Source organism: Topomyia yanbarensis, chromosome 2 (assembly GCF_030247195.1).
Source record: "Topomyia yanbarensis strain Yona2022 chromosome 2, ASM3024719v1, whole genome shotgun sequence".
NCBI classification, from domain to species: domain Eukaryota; kingdom Metazoa; phylum Arthropoda; class Insecta; order Diptera; family Culicidae; genus Topomyia; species Topomyia yanbarensis.
Window position 1 is genome coordinate 315,548,116 of NC_080671.1, and position 16,555 is coordinate 315,564,670.

Sequence of the window (16,555 nt, forward strand, 5' to 3'; positions counted from 1 at the left end):
ATCCATCGTGCTCGCTGCGCGCCACGTCTTCTTGTACCGGTCGGATTGCAATTGAGAACCGTTTTCACCGGGCTATTGTCCGACATTCTGGCTACGTGCCCGGCCCACCGTAGTCGTCCGATTTTCGCGGTATGACAGATGGGCGGCTCCCCCAACAGCTGATGCAACTCATGGTTCATTCGCCGTCTCCATGTGCCGTCTTCCATCTGCACTCCACCGTAGATGGTACGCAGCACTTTCCGTTCGAAGACACCAAGTACGCGTTGTCCTCCACGAGCATGGTCCAGGTCTCGTGCCCGTAGAGAACTACCGGTCTAATCAGCGTCTTGTAGATAGTCAACTTCGTACGACGGCGAACTCTGTTCGACCGAAGTGTCTTGCGGAGGCCAAAGTAAGCACGATTTCCTGCCACGATGCGTCTACGAATCTCTCTGCTGGTATCATTGTCGGCGGTCACCAGTGAGCCCAAGTACACGAACTCTTCAACCACCTCGATTTCGTCGCCACCGATGCAAACTCGAAGCGGGCGGTTCTCATTTTTTTCTCGTGAACCTCTTCCTATCATGTACTTTGTCTTCGACGTGTTGATGGCAAGTCCGACGCGCTTGGCTTCTCTTTTCAGTCTGATGTAGGCTTCCTCCATCTTCTCAAAGTTTCGTGCAATAATATCAACGTCATCGGCGAAGCCAAGTAGCTGAACGGACTTTGTGAAAATCGTACCACTCGTATCGATCCCTGCTCTTCTTATTACACCTTCCAGCGCGATGTTGAATAACAGACACGAGAGACCATCACCTTGCCGTAACCCTCTGCGTGATTCGAAGGGACTCGAGAGCGTCCTTGAGACACGTACTGCGCACATCACCCGATCCATCGTCGCCTTCACTAATCGCGTCAGTTTGTCCGGGAATCCGTACTCGTGCATAATCTGCCATAGCCGATCTCGATCGATAGTGTCGTATGCGGCTTTGAAGTCGATGAACAAATGATGTGTGGGCACATTGTACTCGCGGCATTTCTGCAGTACTTGACGAAGAGCGAACACCTGGTCCGTGGTAGATCGTTCGCTCATGAAACCCGCCTGGTACTGCCCCACGAACTCTCTTGCAATTGGTGATAGTCGACGGCATAGTATTTGGGAGAGTACCTTGTAGGCGGCGTTCAGCAGGGTGATTGCTCGGTAATTACAGCAATCCAGCTTGTCGCCCTTTTTGTAGATAGGACACACGACACCTTCCATCCACTCCTCCGGTAAAATCTCCTCCTCCCAAATCTTGGTAATCACCCAGTGCAACGCTTTAGCCAGTGGCTCGCCACCGTGTTTTAGTAGCTCGCTTGGTATTTGGTCAACCCCAGCGGCTTTATTATTTTTGAGCCGGCTAATCTCCTCCTGGATTTCTTGGAGATCCGGAGCCGGTAGTGTAATGTCTTCCGCGCGTGCTCCCAGGTGCGTTACCGTGCCATCCTCGTCGTCTGCTGCATCGCCGTTCAGGTGTTCCTCGTAGTGCTGCCGCCACCTCTGGATCACCTCACACTGGTCCGTGAGAAGATTCCCGTTTGTATCTCTGCACATGTCGGCCTGTGGTACGTGGCCCCTGCGCGAGCGGTTCAACTTCTCGTAGAATTTCCGTGTGTCTTTAGCGCGGTACAGCTGCTCCATCGCTTCGCGATCTCGGTCTTCCTGCTCGCGCTTTTTGGTCCGGAAAACCGAGTTCTGCCTGTTCCGTGCCTGTTTATATCGCGCCTCGTTCGCCCTCGTGCGGTGTTGCAGCATTCTCGCCCATGCTGCATTCTTCTCTTCGACTAACTGCTCGCATACGCCGTCGTACCAGTCGCTTCTTCGGTCCGGGCCCACCGTACCTAGTGCAGTGGCTGCTGTGCTACCTATGGCGGATCGGATATCTCTCCAGCCATCTTCAAGGGCAACTGCGCCTAGCTGCTCTTCCGTTGGTAGTGCTACTTCCAACTGCTGCGCGTATTCTTGAGCCACTCTGCCATCTTGTAGCCGCTCGATGTTTAGCCGCGGCGTTCGGCTTCGACGAGAGCTATGCACTGTCGAAAGTTTTGAGCGCAAGCATACTGCAACCAGGTGGTGGTCCGAATCTATATTCGCACTGCGATAAGTGCGGACGTTTGTGATGTCCGAGAAGAATCTACCGTCGATTAGAACGTGGTCGATTTGATTTTTTGTTACTTGGTCCGGTGATCTCCAGGTGACTTTGATATCTTTGCGAGGGAATTTTATTAGTTCTCATCAGCTTAAATTAGAACTTCTTTTCTTACGGGAAATCACGTAGGACTAGGGGTTTGCTCAAGAACACAAATTGTATCTCCGTTTTTTTGGAGCTAGCGTCAATCCGGCGCTGTCTTAGTCCGTAAATCCTTCGGAAGTCGCGCAAATGGCTCACTGAACGAGCACCCGCTGGTGCCCTCAGACGATTTCGCTAGATTTTCAAAGAAGTGTGCACTCAGTGCACTAGCGCGATTGCCAGAAGGTTAACTAAGTTAGTGTCGCGGATTCTGATGAGACGAAGTCGAAACGCAAATTCCATTAATTAATTTACGCCGGTAAAATTTAACACAGCTTTTAACGCGATTGTGTTACTCACATGTAACTAAGCGTAAATGGGTCCCTTTGTACTATCGACATCCATCTTTGAGCTGCTTAACTTTATGGCCATAGCTCAAACTTAGCTATCTTAGAAAGATACCTTGTTCGTCTCTGTTGTCAAATTTATGATCATATTCACTGCGAGAAAAATCCTCCTTATATTTCTACATCGCTTTATGAACCGATTTAATACCAACATTATGACCCGTTGACAACTTGATAATTCTAGAGCAGTCACCGTTTGTGCACAATGAATAACAATTCAATAGAAATTCTTCACAGTTTACGAAATGTACATTATCTTTGATGATATAGTTTTTTATGAGCCACTGATGAGAAGATCCCCATAATGTCAACAGCAGGGCGCAGCTCACAGAGTCGCTTTTAATGCGCTTTTTGCAACGTAACTTTTCGTTTCGTGGCTTTTGCAGCCAACAAAAAAATGTACGATTTTCTCGCTGTTTTAAATTTACACCCGTGTACTCAAGAAAATTAGAATAGGAAGAGGTAGCGAATTTTAAGTGTACGACAGTCATCTTAGAAAAAAATGAAGCGCTCTAACTCTCTGGATTAATTTTGGTTTCTCGCGCTGCCTAGGAAAATGAAAAAAGCTGATTCATAACCGAGAATCGGTTTGCTTTCTACTTACTTACCGTGGAGATGTTTTTGTAATAACTTCCAGTCATTGTTTGACCACTAGAACATTAAAACAGCTTGCCACTTGTTTATTTATGTGTTCAAAAGTTTTACTTTTTCATTCCCTCCCATCATCGTACAGCTCGCAGCAGCAGCAGCAGCAGCAGCGGTCGTCTCGATATTTCATCGTGTATTTATGAGAATCTCGTTTGAGGTCTTGCTTCTCACTATTTTTCACGCTATCTCCGGCCTGGTGGTGCGATCCACGTCGATCATGCTTGTTGTACTGTTAAATGTTGTGCCTTTTTTGCGTCTTCATTCCCATCAGCCAACTTCTTACAAGAAGTGAATCTTCAACAGGTTTATTGCCCTTAATACATCTTATCATTAGCCTGAATCACTCACCCCGGTGGTAACCTGGCGCTTCACAGGTGACGGCACCACTCGACTCGGTGTACCGCGATGCGAACACATCATCGCAAGACACAGCTAACGGGTGTCGCTCTTATCAATCATATTTACATGCTTTATCATTTTCCGCGAACCTCGGCCCACCTCGGCCTGTGGCCGTCTAATAATAATCATCTTCGCAATGTTGTGTGTACGTGTACTACACATATTGCCGTGTATGTTAGGACAACCGCCCACCCCGCACCAACAGTGAACTTTCACGATTTGATACGTTTGGTATGTGTTGTCCGTCCAAGTAGCAGGTATTGGAAAAGATGGTAATTGTTGTGCCGATGTGACCTCTCGCCATTTTTCATTAGCGCAACCTAAAGCGGAACTTAACCTAATAAGTAATTGATTTGAAGGCTGGTTTTTAAGTTATTAGCTAGAGTATAATAAGGATCTTCAAAAGAGCGCTGCTATTCGAGTTTATTTCCGTTAAGTTGTGCAGTTATACGCTAAGTCGAAATCACGATTCAATTTTGAACAGGTTGTCCTTTTACTTGGCAAAACATTGTGATAGTGGAGATAATGTGAATAACAGTTTTATATTTCTGTTTTGATGTTTTACAATGGTTATTCAGTGGATTACTTTTATATTTTTTCTATGGTATTCATTTTTATAACACTGCAAAATTCACATTGTAGGGAAAGACGATTAAGTGGAATAGGTGAGAGTTTCGACATTAAGGTGCCCTGTATAGTATGCTGTTTCGCCGTACATGTAGACGAACCTTTTATGAGTTGCATTGATTGAGGCTTTGCCAATCGCGCTGGAAAAGCATGAATCCAAGTTTAAAACGCATTTGCGTTATCATGGTACATAATCATTTACTAACAACATGTTTACTGCCCACGGTAAACGGTGCGTAAGATTTAAATGACTAATGACTAGTTTGTTTGGCCAGTGCCGTATTTATGTATGGGCCCATTGGACTAAGACAAATTGTTGCCTTGGGGTTTCAGTGGCCCCACATTAGGTAGAGTAGTATTCTTATGAATTTAGAAGTATTTTTCCTGCAAAATTGTCACAAACGGAAGTACTCTTAGGAAATTTGAGTTCTGAGATTTTACAAATATTTAAAATATTTCGAATCATATAACTTGAAAAATTGACCGTTCATTGTAAATTGCGGCTATTGTTAAATATGTTGAACATGCGAGACTTTAATTGATTTGGTAGCTGGTGTCTCCGCAAAATTATCCAAGAAGTCAAGGTATACTGCACCGTGCATGCACCAGAGCTTAAAAACATTGACATCGCTGCATGAACTTGAAAGAAAACGAAATTCAATTCATGCCCGCTGCGATGAATGAAATTTTTGGTTCGTTTCCATCGCAGTTCGTTCTCCCGACGCAGCGCCTTCAGGTACGGAATCTGAATCTGAATGTCGGTTTCGGTAAATGCAAGCAGAAATAGGTAACTGATTTTGAAATTTCGTAACACTGGCATGCACACCAGCCGACGATTGATGCAAACATTCAACACAATATAATCTTGTTTTATCTAAAATTTATTTATAGCAAAGTGGCTCGATGGTGACAGATAAGTTCGTGATACCCTCACTATTTGGCTCTACTGAGCTTAGAACAATTCTGCACATACCATATCATGCTACATCTCAAAAGTAGATAATTTAGTAGGGTGGTATTTCCGGCAATTTTTTTGTGAATGTAAAAGTCTACCCGAATAACACAAACGAAAATTAAAAAATTAAAACAAATTTTTTTTGCCAAATTCATGAAATGAGTAGAATTATTTTTTTTAATTTTGATTATAGAGGTTTTCAAATGAAGGGGTCATTCGCCTCTTTGTCGGGTTAGAGAAATCTCTTTAGAAAAATCTCTAACCCTACGTGCGGGGTTGGGGATTGAACCCAGATGAGCTGCGTGCAAGGCAAGAATGATTAATATAAATCAATTCAATAAAATAATTAAATAAAATTAATTCAGTTCAAACAAAAATTGGAAAACATTAAAAATAGTTTTGAAATTATTAGAAAAAATTAAATTGTTTCATATTAACAAATTGGATGAAATTAATAAAAATAATGACTGGAGAGAATTATTAAAATAATGAAACGGAGAAACTGAATAAAATATATGAACTGGAAAAAATAAGAAAATAATATTAATGAAATAAATGAAATGAATACAATAAATGAAATGAATAAAATCAACAAAATGAATAATAGCAATAAAACACAAATAAATAAATTAAAATAATGGTTTTGTAAAGCAAACAAAATGAATAGTATAGCTGTAATTAACTCTTTCATGCCCCACTTTTTTCAAGCGTATATCGTCGCTGTTGTGCTATCTTATGACAAATGCCATTTTGGGGTAAACGGAGTTAGATATGCCGCATCACTTGTTTAAAAAATCCCTAAAAAGTTTCGTTTTCAGAATTTTAAGATTTTGCTTGGTTACTGAGATATAGCGAGAAACGCGCTGAGAAATTTTTAATTTGATGACTTTGTCTGGGAATTGGCTCAAATTATGTTGATGTATAAGATGTTTTTATGTGTAAAACTATCTAAGAAACACAATGGCATAATCATTTCCACAACCAAAATACAGGAATTATGAGAAAACTGCCGTTTATGTTTTGAACTGGGAGTATAGCACGTAACCAAAAATAACTTTTTCCTAGATTATCGGACTCATTTCCTTCAAAATGCATCTCACCGATTGTTTATAGACCAAATGAACTCAAAGATATGAAAAAAATGAATAAATAATAATCTTTTCTATAGAAAATTTTCCATGCACGATTATGACACATCATACAAATTTTATCATCAATACACACCTATGACACGTGTGAGTGAGACTTTTGTTTACTTTTATGGCAAAAACTCGCAACATAGTCAACCGATCTTCGTAATATTTGAGCTTGAGCTTGTGCGACCACCCCTGGCTGCTACTCCGTTATCGATCTGGACTAGCTGAAGTTGCACAGGGAATCAGTAGATAATTATGCCTGGGAGTAGCGAAACATCTTTCAATGTGTAACTCCTGGTAATCCTAAAGTGTTTATTGATCAATACCGGCGCCGGCCAGGCCCGAACGTAGATCGCGGAAGGAAAGGGACGTTAGTCCGATACTTGCTTTTACTATACTACTGCGTACTCCACAAGTATCACGGGAGGAGGAATTTGTTAGTAAGTATAGAAGTTGGATTCTACTTCTTCTTTACCGACGCCAGAGAGGTGACTCTACTATATGGACTAGATTACCCAACTCATGGACCGGGGACCAACGGCTTTACTTCCCTTCCGAAGGAAGACGTGATCACAGATCTTTCACCTCAGAAAAATCTCAACGACCTCGGCTGGAATTGAACCCAGGCCAACCGGAATGAATGGCGGTCACGTTTACCACACAACCACCGGAGCCGTCTCAACCGATCTTCGTAATATTTGAGAAATTAATACAGAATAGATAGAAGCATAAATTGTTTTCTCTGAATTGTTTATTCCATTTATAAGTTTCAAGATATTAACTCTCAAACTTCAAAAATCGTTTTGTCTCGAAATGTACTAAATTCCGCTTGTCATAAGATAACACAACGGCGACGATATAGTGTTCCAAAACCGTTCTACGGATGATTTCTGTAGATGTTAGTGCTCAAATGAAAAGTAAAAACCACAGTAATTAGCCTTACTTTTTAACGATATTCAATTAGCTAGAGATTACTGGGTAGGGAAAGTTATAAAAATTTTAAAGCCATAGTACTCAAGTGAGAGCCACGATGTGAACTATACAGATCGAAAGACTAGAAGTGACAGGGACATTAGAAATTTTTATAGTTAGATGCACTTGCACTTCACTATTTAACAGATACCGGTATTTCGATTACTACTTGTAATCTTCTTCAGTGTTTGTATCAGTCTATAGGAAATTACGGGATTGTAAAGTCGTTTTATCTAGGGAAGCGGGTAGGCTGTGGTCGGTGGGTACCTAGGTGCATGAAGCTGACCGTTTTTTGCATGTAGGTAAAATTTCGAAGAGCAATGAATATCCGTTACCTTGGTCTCGATTTAATAAGAAAGGAGACGAATGTTTGAAAATTTCCAGGCTTTCAGCTACGTCTAATTTCCAAGGATTAGAGACTTGACGCTGAATTTTAATATCTTCTATAGTTAAGTTATGTTTTTCTGAAAAAGCGTGTTCCGCTACCTTGGATTTGAAGTGGAATGGTAAATCTTTAGCAGATTCTCTAGAAGCTTTTGCTATTTCCGCAATATGCTCTTTGAATCGAATTTCTAATGTTCTCCTGGTTTGTCCAATATAAACTTTATCACAATGTGAGCATGATATTTTGTATATCCCCGATTTTCTCAGTGTTTCTATCGGATCCTTTGTGGATCCAAGTATTGATTTTAGCTGGTAATTTTTACTACTGAATATTGTATTAGAAACAGGCTTAAAATCCTACAGGCTAGTCTTTTGTCTTCTGTTGGCAGGATCGAGCTTATGCTGGCCTGTGTCTTATGTCCCTGCCATTTCTAGTTTTCCGATGTGTATACTCCACGACTACATATTAGTCGAAATAAAAAAGAAAGAAAAAAGATTAGCCTTACTTGTTTTTGTAAGGAAAATTTGGTCTAATCCCAAAGTTTAAGCTGTTTGAAAACGTTGTTTAACAACATCATGGGCATACAGGGGTCAATAGAATCAATCAAACGAATAGAAATAATAAAATAAGCAAAATGAAAAAAATTTAACTAATGAATAAAAAATAAACGGAATAAAATGATTAAAATGAAAAATTAAACGATATTGAAAAAGTTATAAAAAATAGCGTAAATTAAATTGTGTCTAATTGATATTCTGGATGAAATTAATAGTATATATCACCGTAAAAATTAGTCAGATTTTTAAAACGAAGAAAGTTGATAAAATGTATGAATTGGAAAAATTAATAAAACGCATAACATGAAAAAATTTAATAAAATAAGTTAAATGAATGATACGAATAAAATGCGTGAAATGAATAAACTGATCTGAATAAATCCAAAGAATGAAACGAATAAAATATATAAAATCAGCTTAAATATACAAAATAAATTAAAAGAATGCTGAACAAAAAAAATGATTCCAATGAAATGATCATATACTTAAAATTAGTCAAATATTTAAAATGGATAAAATAAACTAAATGATTAAAATCTATGAAATACAATAATTTTGTATATAGAATGAAATTAAAAAAAAAGATTTAGATAAAGCAAATGAATAACACGAATTGTACGAATTTGAGAACCAAAGTTTGGGAAAGTGTTGAAATGTGTGAAAATCTCAATATTTGGAAAATGGCTAATTAATATACATTGCACTTACTAGTGTTCCCATTCTTTTGTAGCTTTCATCTTTTTGTTTCTCTTTTCTTAGCGGCGTACTGGATTATGCAACGCCTTTCTATTAATTTTGGCATTGAAACTTCAATTGAAGCGTTTTCAGCATAAAGCAAATATTGGCAACTGAAACCTTCGCTATAAGTTAGGATTTATTATATTTGCATCTCTTATCGAGAGCATAGAGGGTCTTTGGGTGACTTTTTCCCAGATCTAATTTATGGATATTTTTGGGCTTTGATTCATTCGTTCCAATACATAGAATATGCTTTTTTCAATAACGTCATCCCAAAACAGGTATTATTAGTTTTCAAATGATATATTTAAAGAAATGTTTCATTCAAAATTCAATAGAAACTCCATAATACTCAGTTTGAGGTTCCCAAGAATTTCCTTAATTATAGTTACAGAGATTGAGGAGACTTGATCCCATCATCGTAACTCAAAGGCAAAGGTAAGATAGATAAATTGCAGGATAGATGTATGTCGTGACAGTTACCACGAACACGAAGGAAGAGAGTGGGGTGGACGTGTGAGGAATGGTAAATGATTGTTAGAACTGTAACATTATTTTTGTATATAGGCCGATATTTTGATTCCTTACATCCTTATTATAAATAATGCAACTGGTAATGCTTACGCCATAATCAGTACAAATAAAAACTTGCAAAAGAAGTCAAATTTTTGTAGAACTTTTAGATTCAAAAATACAGATGCTCTCGCTGATGCCACGAGTATAATTTGAATATGAATTATATTAGAAATCTATTTTATTGCTACTAGGTGGATTGATGATCTGTATATTCATATACCACCCCATCTATCTCACGACTGAACGCAATGCTGAATCCTACGGGTAAATACATAAACTATGGACTTTGAAGTGAACTTACATTTTAATTTTTGAGAATTAGTAATTAGTGTCATATTAATTTATGTACATTTCGCTCGAAGATAGTTAAACAAAGATTGTATGTAATTCTGAATTTAGGATGTGCAATCAAAATTAATATCGCAAAATATTATTTTATTAGAAAATAAAAGCAGCTTTGTGATTGGTTGGGTTATGATAATGTATGTTGCAAAAGTTAAGCCTTTTTTGGGTTCTTGCTAGCGCATTACCTACAAAAGAACACACCAACTTAGTAGCTGTTTATTTTATGTTCAGTCGACAAGCGGCTCCAGAAAATTCTCATTATCAGACCATACATACTCTTAAAACAATCATAAATGAACGACCGAATAAAAAAAATCGCAAAGACAGAAAGATTTGTGAGATTCGTTTTAAATATTTATATTAGACAGTTGTGTGACATTTTTAGATTTAGTGCCTAGTTGATGGCCAAGATAGTCTATTAGTTACTGATGAGACAAAGTCGAAAACATCAATTTTTTAAGTTAGATTGTGCCATCGTGTGCAAATTTTCACTCCTGAGTCGATTTATAGCTCCACCAGGAGTGTCTGCTCCAAATTAAATTGGGCTAATCTAGTTACCGTACCAACATGTTTGAAGTTTGTATGGGCTTTCTCGACAATTTATGTGAAGAAAAGTCACTGGCTCACATTTTCACCACTAGGTGCCATTGTATGCATTACTGCAAGCGAGAATAGGAAAGACAATTTTATTGAACAGTTGGGTTTTTATTGTTTCGTATTCCACTCGTCAGTAACTGACACCAACTTGCTGACAGTTAGACGATATAACGCATGCAAATTAACATGGGTTCAAACTCCACACAGCCCACAATGGGAAAAATGGACACAGAACGCGTTTTTTAAGAGGCTGGATGAACTCTACCAGGAAAGCTGTTTTTATGTAAAATGGTCTAAAAAATTGATTTACAACGACCGCACGGTACGCTATCATGCCCGTTTGTCTCAATTTCCATTTTTGATTGGACTGAATATATAACTCGGACAAAAGTTGAATATGGTAGACCAAAATTAGCATTTCTTATGTAGAAAAGTTCAGAGAATCAGTTGAATATAATTAGAATAATCTCGCGTAACGTTGAACAACTATAGCTTGAAGTTAATCCAGGCTATATATTTCGGTAGAAAGTTATATACCGCTTTTCAAAAGTAGTAATTTTTGTGTATAAAAGTCCAGGTTAACGTTTGAATATAGGTAGACTGACCATCCAAAACGTGTGTATCCGTTTTACCCCAATTGCTTCCAATTCCTCAAATATAAAGTTAAACCTGAATCTACATTTCAGAATGAAGCGGCTGATCAAAATTAGTATTTCTTATGCAAAAAAATCGCGGAAATCGGTTGAAGATAGTCCAATATCTCAAGTGTGATGTAAAACCTGATTATGCTTCTCGGAAATAGACTGAATGCGGCTGATGAAAAGTAGCAATTCTTATGAAAAAATTCCGGGGAATCGAATGAAGATAGTTAGAATGACCGCCCGAAATGCCTGTACCCGTTTTACCCCAATTCCTTTCATAACTGAAATATAAAGCTAAACCTGGTTCTACATTTCTGAAAGAGGTTGAACAAAAGTAGTATTTCTCATGCAACAAAATCTGAAGAATCGATTGATGATTGTTAGAATGAACGCACGAAACGTGTGTACACGTTTTACCCGGCTGATCAGAAGTATTTTTTTTATATTAAATAAAACAGGAAATCAATCTGATCAGAAGTAATTTTGTATGTTAATTAGTCTAAAGAAGATAGAAAGACGTGACAAAACTTGTGTACCCGCTTTACCCCCAATTCCTCCCATAACTCAAGTGGTAAGTAAAACCTGTCTGAAATTCTCGGAAAGAGGCTGAATGTGGCCGATGAAAAGTAGTAGATCTTATGTAAAAAAATTGAGGAATTGATTAGAGATAGTTAGAATGACCGCACGAAACTTGTATACCCGTTTTACCCCAATTCTTCACATAATGTATGTGTAAAATTATACCTTACTCATCATCATTTCAGAAAGAGGCTAAAAGCGGCTCACCAAAGTAGATTTTTTATGTAAAACAGTTCAGCGAATCGATTGAGCATACTTGGAATGACCGCACAAAACATGATTACCCGGCTGATAAAAACTATTTTTTTATCATCCAGGTAATTTAGATATTTAATATCAATTAAAGGTAACTAGAACGTGTACCCGTTTTACCCCAATTCATCCCATTACTCAAGTAGAGAGTTAAACCAGGCTGTGCTTCTCGGAAACATGCTAAATGCAGCTGACGAACACGAATGAGAAGAATTAGGATAAAACGGGTTCACACGTTTCGTACGATCATTCTGTAATCTGTACTCAATTTCTATCTGTAATCAATTTCTCTGGTTTTCATAAATACGAAATATACTTTTGGTATGCTGCACTCAGCCTTTTTTTTGAATGTGGAGTAAACATTAAATTCAAACTTGAGTTCTGATAACTGGGGTAAACAGGTCGTTTTCTTTATCTTCAACCGATTCCCTGAACTTTTCTATATATAAGAATTATCCCAACATTTGGGGAGAATTGGGGTAAAACGGATTAACATGTTGTCTGCACCCTCCTATCTATATAGAATATTTGGCATTTTTTGCATAAGAGACACTAGTTAAATAGGCAGTAATTAAGACAAGCACAAGCAAAAAGTAGAATTATGGTATTACATGCATGATAGCGTATTTTGCGGTCATTTTACATGCATGCAATCGATTCCCCAGTCATTTTTACATAAGGAGTGCTCATTTTCGATAACCGCACTTAGCTTTCTATCACGCTATTGAATAAAGTCGCGTTTTTGATACTTTTTCCCCACTGTGCAGACCCTTGAAAAGTCCATAAATATGATCCGTGTCATATTGCACAACCATCAAAACACCATGATATGGTCTTAATAACCCTCAAATATACAACAATATGGTCTCTATCTGGGATCTACCGAGCTGTGTTGATGGTGTTTTCACGGGTTGAATCCGTTTGAAACACCATGAGCATGGGGTATTATGGCCCTTTTTAGTTTGTTCGGATACAAACTTGTGGGTTTTCTTCATGTAAATATTCGAAAAAATCGCATGTAAACTTCTGGCGCGTTGGTCCCATAGGTAGGCTTGTCCGATACGTTTCAAATTTGTAACAGGCACTTCTGGTGGGACTAGGAATCGACTAGCGGTAGGCCGATTGTATTTTCAAAAAAATCGTTTTTTTTTCTCAGCAGTCTATTTCCCATGCTATTAATAAGCAACAACCAGTACCGTCTTTATGCATGGGCACACTGGACCAGGTCCCAGGATTTTAGGGGCCCCCAACTTAGGATGAATATAGAATCATTATGAAGGCTATGTTCCAAACAATAGTAGCGCTCAATTGTTTATAACTCTTTAGCGTGTGGGTAATAATGGATCAGTTGCTCGTATTCGCACATTACACCTTAGTCCATGTGACGTTTTAAGAGCATCAAACAATGAAGCGGAGTGATGGTAGTGGTAGGAAACGAGGCTTTGTATGACCAGGATGGTATTGGACCAATTCAAACGTCGATTGCAGTTTCAATTCTTTTTGAGCAAAAACAATAAAATGTTTTCTCCAACACGTATAGAAAGTTCGAAAGGCACCAAGCAGGAGCGGCAACCAGCAAGGTGGCAAAATTTGCACAAGGAAGCTGCACAGAAAGCGGAAGAAAAAGATGTCGATATTCGGTACACAATCCTTGTTTGGCAAGCGATCCACGCATGAGGCAAATTTTCATTTCTTCATCACATCAGGGATTTTGAATGAACAAATCTACATGGAAACCTCTAAAAATGACTCCTGGACTTCTTGAGGTCTCACGATACTTTCGCGGCCAGTTTAGGCATTTTCCACAACGCCATCGTAGTCTGGTACAGTACCAATAATGTTATTTTTGTACGACACTCGGGCTTATCAAAATATTTTAGGCCGTCAGAATCAGGAATCAGAATATACTGGCTCAAATGGAACGTATCCCGAAGGTAGTCGAGGATTTGTGCCTCACGGCAGCGTGCATTTGTTGTGTTTCCTATTTCGACTGTTTTACATGATGGGTATTGAAAAGAAGACTTTTAACTTAAATTTGTATTCATTTATGTTTAAGTTTGTATAATATTGCAGTCTAAGTTTGCTTTTCGTCTTTGATGAGCTTCATTGGTAGATGTTTGCATTTCTGTAAATTTATCTTTGAGGCTGAATATGAATGAACTCCTAAAAGTCGTGGTAGTGAATTATTGAAATGAATTGTGTTGCTTATGTTAATAGGTTCGAGTGATTTCGATGTGTCGCTATGTTTATTTGTTTACATAACAATGAAAATATTGAACATTTGTACTTTTGAAAGGTTTATTATTATTATTATTATTATTATTATTATTATTATTATTATTATTATTATTATTATTATTATTATTATTATTATTATTATTATTATTATTATTATTATTATTATTATTATTATTATTATTATTATTATTATTATTATTATTATTATTATTATTATTATTATTATTATTATTATTATTATTATTATTATTATTATTATTATTATTATTATTATTATTATTATTATTATTATTATTATTGTTATTATTATTATTATTATTATTATTATTTAACTTGTTTTTCCTTCGGTCTCTTTCACCGACACCAGAGAGGCGACTCCACCATCAAAACTCTAGACTTGCCGCATAACTACCAGCGCCGTCTTTGAGATACTAATTCGTTGTATATGAAAATACTAATATGTATTACCTATAATGTACTTGTTTGCTATCTTAACATCTCAGAACCGTTCACTATAAAAGAAAGTACAAAACTTCAGTTAGAATATATAGAATATATTGGCTTAAATGGCACGTTCCCCGTATGTAGTCGGGGATTTGTGCCTTGAATATATAACAAAAATCAATCTCAGCAAAAATTTGTGCATGAAGTGACACTATTTTAAAGTATTGTTCTATTCCTGCAACGAATATGCGAATATCCAAAATGAATGAACCTCGAATCGCGCACTTACATTCGACATAATATCGAATGATTTCAATGGATGCAATATTCATGTAGTTTAATGTGGCTTTTTTATAAAGCTGGTAATTGACTTTTTCCAGCTTCATCATATCAGGAACACTAGGAAATTGAGAACAACATTGTACGAATTAATGTAACTTTTTTAAATCACGTAGTCGTCATCTATATTGAATTATTGAATAAATTGTCGACATTGTAGTGTTGACGTTTAACCCACCTTACTCTATCATTCCTTATTATTGACGGAGGCACTCTTCAGCCTCAAACAACGTCCCACAACTATGAACCTCAGATTATAGCATATGGGCAAGGAAATATCGCAGTTGGTAAGTCCATTACACTGTGCGCAGCTCACCTGAGTTCGAGCTCGCACAACCGCATATAGTGTGTTACGCCGTTTGCCACTTTCGATAATATCTTTTTATGGTTGGACAGAGAATGGGCAAAAATCTAAAACGAAAAAAGCAGTTTTTTCCACACCGTGTGTTAGATCTTCATAAAAATCAATCAGCTTATGTAGAATGTTGTTACAGTACTGATGATTGATTTTTATGAAGATCAAACCCACGGTGCGGAAAAAATTATTTTTTTCGTTTTCGATTTGTGGTCATTCTCTGTTCAACCTTAAGATCTATCAAAATCATCTTCCGCTTTTCGACGGTACCTGGACGTTCACAATGCCACCTATAGTGATGGAAATCTAAAGATCTTCCTACTCTACAGCAGTTTATACCTGTTTTATTATTATTATTATTATTAATGCTAAAAACATTTCTAACCCAAAAAAGAATCGAGTAACCCTAGGGCTAAAATTTCTATAATCGAATTTATAAAAATATTACCTTACATTTGAGCACATGCTGTTGTAAGTATTATCCGTAAAATTAAATTATAGTCTGATTGGATTCCGTTGGAACTGACTCAGGGATGTCAGGGACAGTTTCAGTTAGCGGTGTAATTTTGATATATCTTCGTTAAATATTATTTTCCTTTTTCATGCAGTTGGCTCCGATTAATCTGAAGACGGCCCTGGGTCGATTGGACCTAGTTACGAGGAAGCGTTTCATACTTTCGCTCCACTTTGATGGGAATGCAATGCTTCAAATTTCTAAATACATCTGTTTCGGAACGGAACGTTGTGTAAATTGCTTTTGCTTTTTGATATTTTTTTGTTTTGCACGCTAACGCTATGTCCTTGCTTTACACTTACTGCATAACCATAGTAGTCAGAAAATGTAGTCGATTACCGACTACACTGCCATTGTCAAAAATGTGGACATAAAATTTCACCTAATTAGTAATCGTTTGAAACGGCAAGTATAAATATGAATGAACTAGTCATGACCTAGCACGTTATAATTGAATTATTTGAATTATTAATTATTGCATCAAAAGGGAAACTTGTGAGAGGTAGTTAACACATCAGATTACGTTACTTTTTGGTGGCTTGGATCAATGTGAATCGTAGAGTAGGATGAAAATAAATTCAACTATTTTATTGAGCGATGTA

General features: G+C 37.5%; 1 protein-coding gene across 4 annotated transcripts in view; it reads left to right on the forward strand.

Annotated features, from left to right (window-relative positions):
* LOC131683652 (MICAL-like protein 1) overlaps positions 1 to 16,555 on the forward strand; it is a 62,960-nt gene that overhangs the window by 21,876 nt on the left and 24,529 nt on the right. The window lies entirely within an intron of this gene.